The sequence below is a fragment of the Mustela lutreola genome, chromosome 7 (assembly GCF_030435805.1).
Source record: "Mustela lutreola isolate mMusLut2 chromosome 7, mMusLut2.pri, whole genome shotgun sequence".
Taxonomy (NCBI): Eukaryota; Metazoa; Chordata; class Mammalia; order Carnivora; family Mustelidae; genus Mustela; species Mustela lutreola.
The window spans coordinates 86,757,471-86,768,739 of NC_081296.1; the positions used below are offsets into that span (position 1 = coordinate 86,757,471).

The 11,269-nt window shown below is 37.0% G+C and overlaps 1 pseudogene; it reads left to right on the plus strand.

Annotated features, from left to right (window-relative positions):
• The first annotated feature begins 2,784 nt into the window (after positions 1-2,784).
• Positions 2,785-8,226, plus strand: LOC131837213 (large ribosomal subunit protein uL22-like; annotated as a pseudogene).
• Positions 8,227-11,269: the final 3,043 nt, after the last annotated feature.

Genomic DNA, 11,269 nt, shown 5'->3' on the forward strand with positions numbered 1-11,269 from the left:
AAACTAGCTACAAGCCCCAGCTCAATAAAGTCAGCTCCTACAGGCTCCAACCAAACTTTAACCCCCAAGCCAACACTATTACTTTTTCATGAAATGTGTATTTCCCCTATCACACACTGTTCAAATCTCTGTAATTCTCAATCCATGCAAATGGCTCATCTCTGTGAAGTGTATCTTAAAGCCTTCCTGCCAGAAATTGGAGTTAGAGGTATCTAAGGATTCTAACATCACCTCTACCATCTACTGTGGAAACCAAATCAAGTATATTAACTTCTGAATCTCAATTTCCTAATTTGTAAAATGGGAATAATATCGATCACACAGGATTTAGAGGATTTAATGTCAGAGGATTTAATGCATAGAACACTAAGCATAATGCCTGTAATGCAGGTGGGTTCAAAAACTGAGAGACATCAATCTCCATCTAATGCACCTTTCTTTTGACGCTAAGAGTCCCTTTGTCTTCTTTCATGATGCCTCTTGTTTTCTGTTCTGTATTATAACAGTTTCAGAACATGTCTCTTCCCCTATTAGACATACATTCCTTGACTGTTAAGCTGTGCAGCCAGTATTTGTTTGCTATCACTTGCCTTGCTTTTAAATAAACAACTAAATGAAAGGCCAAGTGATTGATGAACCTCTGCTGTGGTCAGAGAGAGGCCTGGCAAAAGAATAAGGAAAAGAGAAATAATTTAGAGTATATTTTTTGCTCTCTACTAGAATAGATAAAATGCTTAATTATAGCAGCTTAAAGATGGGTGCTTCTATATCTCCTTTTTAAATAGCTTCATCTTTTGTTTTTGTGTTGATTCTGTCTTTTTCCTAAAAATGTTGACGGGGTAGATTACACCTGACAGCAGTCTTGGCAGCCCCTAGAGAATTTCAGTCTTTGCAATGCAACATTCTTTGGAAGAATAGAAAACTTTTGCTGGTCCCCCAACCCCCACCCCAAAAAGGATTGAAATTCTACATTCTTTTTAGTTGACAATTGACTGGAACATTTTGCAAATAAGTGCCAGGCCTCGATGAGGTGCAAAATACTGACTGTATTAGCTAGTTATTTAGAGAGATGTGAAGATGCTCTTGCCAACATACATTCAATTTAGGCTTTGGATGCTTTGCGTGATCTCCCAGGCAGCACTTGTTTGAAAATGTTGGAATTTAATTTAAAAGTTTTCACATTTGCTTTTCTGTTCTTATTTTTAAAAGCAGCAATAACTCTTTAGTTCTTTAAAGCAAACTCTAGAGTTAATCTTTATATGTGTGTGTACACTTACATATACATATGTAAAATATTAAAAAAGTTTACCAGGCTTTTTCTATTCTTTTGCTCTTTTCTAATTGTTGTCATTGAACTTAAACTTTCTCAGTCTCAGAATATTTGAAAATGGAACTGTATTGCTATTATTGTAGAGACAACCTTTTTAGGTCCATAGCCTTCTTGGGTTATCTATGTGGATACATATGTAATTTTATAATCACAGAGTACAAGGTTGTTAAAGGGCACTGAAAGGTTTTTTACCTGCCTACCATGTGAGTTATATCACTTACGCCACATATGACCAAGACTTTCTCCTCAACAAGGGCACAAGACTCAAGTCTCTTTCTGAATTGTCACAAATTAATATTTATAATAATAACAACTTATATTTCTATATATAGGAAATAGTCATTGCTTCTGCTCTCTTAGAAGGAGATTCAGATTTGTCTGGGCATATTTAGTAAACCAGTGGGTTTGGCTTAACCAGGGCTTTGTCATACATTGCACAGGTTATGCACTTCCTAACTTTGGGAAGCCATTCACACAGATTATTTCATTATGACAAGCAGGGAGCCTTGACATAGGGTGAAAAATAGGTTCTAGGTAGGGAGAAACATTAGCACCACGGACAGAGGAACAATAGCATCAGAGTTCCAGCTATTAATACACATAAAAAGTATAAAAAGCAAGCTGTGGTCCAGACTGATTCACAAGCAAACAAGATTTCCCCCGGGGGTTCCCAGAAATGGCTGGAAGAGAGAAAGTTTTTGAAGGGTTGTCATTACTCAAATGTAAGTTCCTCAAAAATATAAGGAACTCTCCTACAGTCACCCAGGTAGACAAACCAAGAATACAAGTCACTAGGAGTTTCACAGACATGTGTGACCATGAAGAGTCCATGAATCCTGACTCTGTGAATGACATGTTTTGCGATCAACAGAATAATCTCAAGCAGACTCCCTGCCAAGATTGGAGCCCCATGCAGGGCTTGATCCCACCAAAAATGAGATCATGGGGGTGCCTGGGTGACTCAGTGGGTTAAGCCGCTGCCTTCGGCTCAGGTCATGATCTCGGGGTCCTGGGATGGAGTCCCGCATCGTGCTCTCTGCTCAGCAGGGGGCCTGCTTCCCTTCCTCTCTCTCTGCCTGCTTCTCTGCCTACTTGTGATCTCTCGCTGTCAAATAAATAAAATCTTTAAAAAAAAAAAATGAGATCATGAACTGAGCCAAAATCAAGAGCTGGACACTTAACTGACTGAGCCACCCAGGTGCCCCTCAAACATTATCTTAAACCTATCTTTCTAACACTGATATGAGAATTACTTAATAGCCATGGGCTATGAGATATTAATAACAAGGAAAAAATACAAACATTAATGCTGTCCCAATATAACTATTTTACTAAAAGATCCTTTTATTATGACAAAGACTAAATACTGTTATATATAGTCCACTACCTCTCTACCTTAGACAAAGATTGTAGGTCTTGCTCTTCCCATAAGCAGACTAAGGTGATCTCTGAAAATGGTTTGCTACTCATATGACCCAGAAAGTCTTATAAAATCATGCAAATCAAGAAGTTCAAATCTTCATGTTCACTTTCAGAGCATATGTGAAACTGCCCAGGCCATCAAGAGTATGTGTATCTGAAAAGCCACCAAATATCTGAAGAAAGTCACTTTGCAGATGCAATGTGTACCATTCTGTCACTACAGTGGTGGAGTTGGTAAGTGTGCCCAGGCCAAAGCTGGATGCAGAGTGGATGGCCCAAAGAGTGCTGAATTTTTTACTGCACATGCTTAAAAATGCAGAGAATCACACTGAACTTAAGGGTTTAGATGTAGACTCTCTGGTCACTGAGCACAGCCAGGTGAACAAAGCCCACAAGATGCGGCGTAGAACTTACAGGGCTCATGAAGCAGATTAACCCAACAGGAGCTCTCCTGCCATACTGAGATGTTCCTTACTGAGAAAGAGCCAACTGTCCCTAAGCCACAAGATGTTGCACAGAAGTTAAAGATATCCCAGAAGAAGCTGAAGAAACAAAACTTCTGGCCTAGAGGTAAATTCTGCATATTATAAATAAATGCAAATAAAAGTTTAAAAAAATGTAGGTCTCCTTAGAGAACATCCTCTAAAGAGAAATTGTGAAACTATTTTTAGTATTCCTCCATGAAACTGGCTGGAATGACTAATAACTGTGCTTAGATCCAAAGTTTGAGAGTTCTAAAATCTAATACTGCTACATACATTTTCTATTGTTTACTTACAATTGCACAGGTTTTGAAACCAACAGACCTGAGTGGGAATCCCAGGTTGACACTAAATGTGTGGTCTTGGACTTGTTAGTGAGCCTTTCTGAGGCCATTTCTTCATCTGTAAAATGAGGATTATAATATCCACCTTGCAGAATTATGCTAGGGCATGGAGATGTCATCTGATATAGCATCTCACAGATGGTACTGGTAACTATGATTGTTTTTATTATCTTGATAACTAAAGTCCCCTTATTGCTCAGTAATCTTTGACATAGAAATCCATTTCTTTACTCTTTAAGAACCAAAAATTAAGTACACTGCAACAGAAATGTATATTACTTACTTACCAGGTATGAAAAACATGAGCTCTTCATAAAGCAGTCAAGAGCACAAGAAGATAAGATCTTCTAAATCTGCTCACCAGATTTATCACCAGCTCTAAAATCAATTTACCATTCTCCCTAAAATTTACAAATAATTTTATTGGGTCTTTTTTTTAACCAATTTTGCAAATTTGATTTTAAGATTTTAAAACTTTTATTTAATTTTTAAATTTAAAATACAATTGAATTTTACCAACATAGAAATATATAAATAAAACACAGTCTTCCCCTTCCCCACCATTCAATCCACTTCTCCTAAAAAATCAGTATTCTCTGTTTAATTTTTGTCTTTCCCCATATCTTCTTACAATTATACTAATATCTAAACTTGTCAACCATCACTGCAGCAACAAGGTACTTTGGAAATGTCAACTTCTGATGTTCTCTTGTGTGTGAGCACTCTCTCTACCCACACCTCAACTATGATATACCACAACTGGATAAACGGCCTCCTACTAAAAACAAAACAAAACAAACAAACAAAATCTTAAATGTTTACAGGAACCAGCTGGAATCCTGTGAATGACTTTCTATTCACTGAAGAGATAGCCAATGTAGTCCACTGATCAAGTGTTAACTTACTCTCCAAATCCAGACACCCAAAGAACGAAAGGGCACATTATTAATAGTTATACTGGATTACAGGCCTAAACCAGGACTGCCCTATGCTATTGGGGGTACATTGTCTCTAATTCACACTGACACCTCTGTCTTTTTCTCAATCTTCCTCAAAATATGGTTTTAATGGTGTTATATCCATCTCAAACTCTTCAATGACTCCCCACTTTCTAGAACATTTCTAAAATTCTTTGTCTCAGAATATGAATGCTCCTAGTAGCTTGCTTGCTTGCTTTTTTTTTTTTTTTTTAAACTTAGAAGGACAAATTTGCAGCCTGCAGATACAGATCTGTCTCCCTATTGTCTTCACACCACAATATATACATATGATCACCCCTGGCCTCTAAAGGCATCTGAATTTAGAATCCCTGATAACTTAATATGCCCAAACTTACTTAATAACAAAATCCCCCTCTCCCACATCCTGACCCTATCCCGGTGTGTACGACTTCCAACTAAGTTATTAGCTTCCAACCATCTTCATATATACTATTTTCAAAATAGATTCTCAGTAACCATATATTCCTGCTTAATATGTTATCTGAAGTCAGCCCAACTATTGCAAATCTGTGGATACTAGTGATATGGAGGTTATAAAAGTTTCTAACTTCTCCATATATTTCTCTTGTCACTGGAATCACTAATGAGGTAAATAATAAAAGTGTAAGAGTGACCCTAATTTGAATAGGACAATTAAGGGCCCTGATCTGGGCAGGAAAGCCTCTTCCTCTATTGCTTTTCCATGAGTATCAGTTAGTTATAAAATGATAAAGAGAAAACCTAAAGGTATGCCATAGAAAATGGGTAAGCCCAGTGGTTGGGAAGCTGTTCAGAAGTGTAGAGGGCACTATGAGATACAGTATTAAGGAGTGAGTAATGGGACCACTTGAAAAACTATCAGAGGTAGTGCTATAGTTGCTTAAGACCAGCTATTTTTAGTTATTAATTTTGCCATTAAAATTTCCATTGTTGTGTTTGGGAACAAAAAAGGTCAGCAATTTCTTCAAATGTTCTAGAAAGTATGATTTGGGAGCACACTAAAATGTCAATCCTACTGCTTGCTGCTGTTGAATAGTTAATGGTAGGATGGGGTCCCTAAAATATAGCTAGGTGTAGCTGGCTTCCCTGAAGACTCATCACTGAATTAGCTAGGCAACCAAGAGGCAAGTTTGGAGAATATAAAGGTAATACATCGGGATAATGGTACAGTAAGAAAGGTGTGGTTATACATTGAGATCTGTTGGTCTTAGAAAAGTTACAATAATCAGAAAAGGAAAATTGATGATAATGATGATGATAATGATGGTCCTGGTGGTGATCATAATAATGTAATAATGATTTGGTAGGGTGAAAGAAGCATACAACCAAAAGTGAGAATGCCCGGTACTAGCTCAGCTCTGCTATGTACCTGCTCCATGGCTTTGAACAAATCATTTAATTACTTTAAGACACTGCTTTCTCATCTCTATGATGGGAAAATTACACTTCTCTATGTGCCTCTTAAGGTTATTACATAGGCAAAGCAAGAAATAGATGGAATCACTCTGTAATCGGCAATGTGCTTAAATAATTAATGTGCAGATTTGCTCGATTGCCTATGCCAACCAAGTTATCCTGAGGAATTGCTAGCCAGGTTGCTAGCTTTCAGATGGGATCATGTGAAGTGAAAAGCCCATATGCAGAGTCTGTTCAACTCTAGGAACTTTGTGTGAAAAATGCAAGCAAATATGTAAAGTTTTAAACAGTGTAAAGTTTGCTGTCCTAATTAAATTAACCCTTAAAAAAAAAAAAAACAAAGTATGGTTGACATATAATATTATATTAGTTCCAGGTGTACAATATAGTGATTTAACTTTCATATACATTAGAAAATGATCACTATTAGTTACTATATGTTATCATACAAAATTTCTACAATATTATTAACTAGATTCCATATGCTGTCTTTTACATCACCATGACATTTTTATTTTATAACTGGAATTCTGTACCACTTATTCCCTTTTACCTATTTTGCCCCATCCTTCATCCTTCTCCCCATGGCAAACACTAAGTTTGTTCTCTGTAAGGAGTCTTTCCATTTTGTTTCATTTGTTCTCTTGTCATTTAGGTTCCACATATAAGTGAAATCACATGGTATCTTTCTCTGACTTATTTCACTTAGCATAATACCATACAGGTCCATCCATGTTGTCACAAATGGCACGATTTCATTCTTTATTTATGACTGAGCAATAGTCCACTGTATACATATACCACATCTTCTTTATCTATTCATCTATTGATGGTCACTTGGGCTGTTTCCATAATTTGGCTATTACAAATAATGCTGTAATAAACAGGGATGCATATATCTTTTCAAATTAGTGTTTTCATATTCTTTGGGCAAATACTCAGTAGTGTGATTACTGGATATAGGGTAATTTTACTTTTAGCTTTTTATTTTTATTTATTTTTAATTTTTTTATTATGTTAGTTAACATACAGTCACCATACATCATTAGTTTTTGATATAGAGTTCCATGATTCATTGTTTGCATATAACACTCAGTGCTCCATATAATACATGCCCTTCTTAGCCACCACTGGGCTAACTTATTCCCTCCACCCCCCTGCCCCAAAACCCTCAGTTTGTTTCCCAGAGTCCATAGTCTCTCGTGGTTCATCTCTGCCTCTGATTCCCAACCCCCCTTATTTTTTCCTTACTTCTCCTAATGTCCTCCATGCTGTTCTTGAGATATCATATGGTTTCACTTGTGTTTATAGTTTTTTGAAGAACCTCTATAGGTCTTCTATAGTAGCTACACCAGTTTGCATTCCCACAAACAGCGCCTGAGGGCTCCTTTTTCTCCACATTCTCATCAACACTTGTTGTTTCTTGGGTTTTTTATTTTAGCCATTCTGACAGGTGTGAGGTGACATCTCATTGCAGATTTTATTTGCATTTCCCTGATGAGTGATGTGGAGCATTTTTTCATATGTCTTTTAGCCATCTGTCTGTATGTCTTTTGGAAAATGTCTAGTTAGGTCCTCTGCCCACTTTTTAATTGAATTACTTCTTTGCTATTGAGTTGTATGAGTTCTTTATATATTTTGGATATTAACTCTTGATAGATATAACATTTGCAAACATCTTATACCATTTAGTAGGTTGTCTTTTCGGTTTATTGATGGTTTCTTTTGTCATACAAAAATTTTTTAGTTTGATGTAATCCCAGTTGCTTACTTTTCCTTTTATTCTGCTTGCCCTAGTAGACAGATTCAAAAAAAGAAATATTGCTAAGACCTAATTTTCTTATACAAAATTTTTAAATAACACGTTTTTATGGCATTTATATTTTTAAGTGATTTCTAAAATAGTTGACCCATAATAGAAAAGAAGTATTCTGTTATATACTTTAAGATGAAAGGAGAAATACCATAGGTTAGAAGGAAGTGTTGACTGGCACTTAGAAAAATCTTAATTCTAGTCTATCATCATCCTGGGGCTCTGAGCAAGGACCACAGTTTCCCCATGTGTCAACTGAGGATGTAGAACAAGATCATGTCCAGTCTCCTTCCCAGTTCTAACATTTGACAATTTCTATGAAATTACCTATGCTTCCCCCAGATTATCAGACAAAGTGACACTTAATGGCATTCTCTTTTCAGCCAGCTCTGCTGTTGACTCTCCTAAAATTGGTTCTCCAAATATCGATGGGATGTGACACACAAAGAAGAAATGGAGAAATGTGCTTTGAAAACATTTTTATTTCAAACAGGAAAATTTCTGTTTACACTTTGCATGCAATTTGCAAGATGTAAATGTCAAAGCAAGAGCTTGATAAAGTTAACACACAAGTAGTTGGGTTAAACTGAGAAAGAGACATGAAGTTGGCCATCACACTAGTGAATGGGCAACCACACACAGGCTGGATCTGAGCTTTCCAGCTCACAAATGGTTGAAGACAATCTATAAGATAGGGATAGTATATGAATTCAGTATCTATCACAGAATATCAACCAAATGTCCATAAAAATCTAGGCTTTCTTAATGCACAATTTCCTGACCTGAATGAGTTCTTGCTTCTAAAGGTTGCAAGGATGGCATGTTAGAATTTACAGTAGATAATTCAAATGCTTTAGGGTTATTAAATAATTTTAGTTCATTATGCCACAATCATTACCTTAACGCTGAATACCCCTTTATAAGATCCTGTAATGTTTGCCTGCCACTAATATTTAGTAGCACTTCACAATTGCACTCTATGCTGCAGCCCTCCCCTTCATTAATCTTTCCTATTCCTTTTAGGTAATTTTGGAAATAAAGAAAAATTTCAAAGTTGAAAGAACTCTTGATCCACTTCCTTGTTTTCTACACCATACCTTTCAGAGAAGGAAATCTCTTAATCTTTCCCCATAACTTCCTCTAAGCTCTAACCAGTTTTGTATGAGGAAATGCCTTATATGTGCTCTGATTCTTTCTTGCCATGGAAGAACTTTACCTTTCAGTTCTCAATATTCTATTATTAATACAGACCTAAAGAAACTACTGAATAAGGGATCTGGTGGTTCTTGCTTGCCATGTCTTCACTTTATCTCCCAGTACTATTTACACCATGTACTCCATGAGTGTCCATTTTATGAATCTAAGCTTTTACATATATTGTTTCCAATTAGAATGCTCACCCATCCATCCACTCACCCATTCTTCTGACTCATCCTTATTCATTCTAAAACATTTAATACAAATAGCCCCTTCTCCTGGAAGCATTCTTTGATCAATACTACCCTACACACACACACACACACACACACACACACACACACACACACAGTTAGAAACTCTTCATCTCAGCTCCCATAACAACCCTGACTTAATTCCTACTTATTACCACAGCATATCATAATTGGTGGCATATTTCTCCCTCCAAGTGTAGATAATAATGCTCTTGAGGGCATGGATAATCTTACTCCCATCTGTATCTCTGTCACCTACCATGGAACCTAGACTACAGAAAATAGTAAAGAAATATTTAGTAAATGAATAAACTGCATCCATCTCAAGCACTGGTCCCTCCCACTACTTCTCTAAAGCAATCTTTTTTGTTTCTATATTAAAATTATGAAAATTTAACAGCCTCTTGATGACAATTTGGAAGCCTCACTAAGACCTCTCAGACTGCATTTCTCTTGTGTTTGAGAATGTGTCTGCTTTGCATGACAGTCCAGATGTCAGCCTTTCCACATTTCCTCAGAAGTACCTTGAGCTGAATATGTCCCTCCTGTGTAGTTCCAAACCTTCTATCTGGGCAGGCAGCTCTGTTGTTAGCTAACTGTCGGCATTACACTGCTGTATTCATAAAGGATTGTCAGCACGGTGCGGTATTATTATGCGAGATCATTTGCTCATGTAAAGACATATTAAACCTAGCAGTTGCTTTGTCTCTTGTCAAGGGAATTGTGCACTGTTACATTAGAGATGAGAGTTTGTGACATCAACCTGCTATTGCTGTTTTGCTACCCACTTCAGAAGAATCAACAATTCGTGCTCATTTCCTTATTTCCCTTCTTTGGTAACAACTCAGCCACTATCCAAACAGGAATTTTATCAGTGCCAGGAAAATAATATCCCATGGGGCAAGGGTTATTTCATGCAAGTTTCTCTCCTGGGGGCTTCAGCACTGTGCTTTATCCTCAGTTCAGTGACCAGGGCACTGCCACTCCCAACCTTTACACCACCTACCATACCTGCTTACAAACTAGCATTCAGAATTTCCCATTGTCTCATATTGCCAGGGTTTCACCAGGTTTCATAAGAAATGCCCTCTCCAACACATCCTTCTTACTTGAATTACCGCCTGTTTGTTATTAAAACTTTCAGAAACCTGCTCTGTTGGCCAGGCTAAATTATTACCTACACGTGCAGCAGGATTCCTCTCCAGAACTGCACATACCCAGTGAGCAGTCTAGTTCCAAAGTTCCATTCCTCCTAGTAGATCCCATTCCATAACCATTAACTGAGTCATATCCTAAAACATGATACATTACAGGATTCGATATACAGGATATTTCTATTTAGAAAAAGAAGAGGATAGGATTATTAAAATCAAAACAGAATACAACTTCCTGCTTCTGTTTCTCCAAGATTTTCTTCCATCTCTTCACCCCTTATTTGTTTCCAAAATGCCAACCAGAAAACGAAATATCCAAGCCAGACAAAACAACATGAAGAAAAAGTTTAATGGCTCTTAGAGAAAGTTGGAGTCTTTGCAAGTAGGAGAAGGTGTTAGTTAATGTTAGCTTAATCATTGGCCAGGCCTACTCTTTTTTAAGGCTTACTTTGGTAGCCTCTATTATTACTAAGAACCAGCACATTTTCAACACTACATTTTGCCTCAGCAGGTCCCTTACAACAATATATTATGGCTCTGTTATACACTGGCCAAATTGCATTAATCACTTTCTTCGAGATGTGGGTTTTAGTGGATAATACATTTTTAAGTTTGCTTTCCTGCAAGAGCTTTCTGACAAAGGGATAACCTGTAAAAAGCCATCCCTTTCCATTCTGAGCCCAACAACACAGCACATTCCACTTATCTTTCACTGTCTCCTGCTCTCAGTTGCACACCTCCTTATTCCTTTCTGTGTTGCTCTTCATCTCAGATTCCTTAACAATTCAGCCAGTATAATCTGATTGTCTGACTAGCCATCTTTCTGTCTGTCTGCATTTTTAAGGTCTCATGTAAATAGCATTTTTAGTTCTTTTTT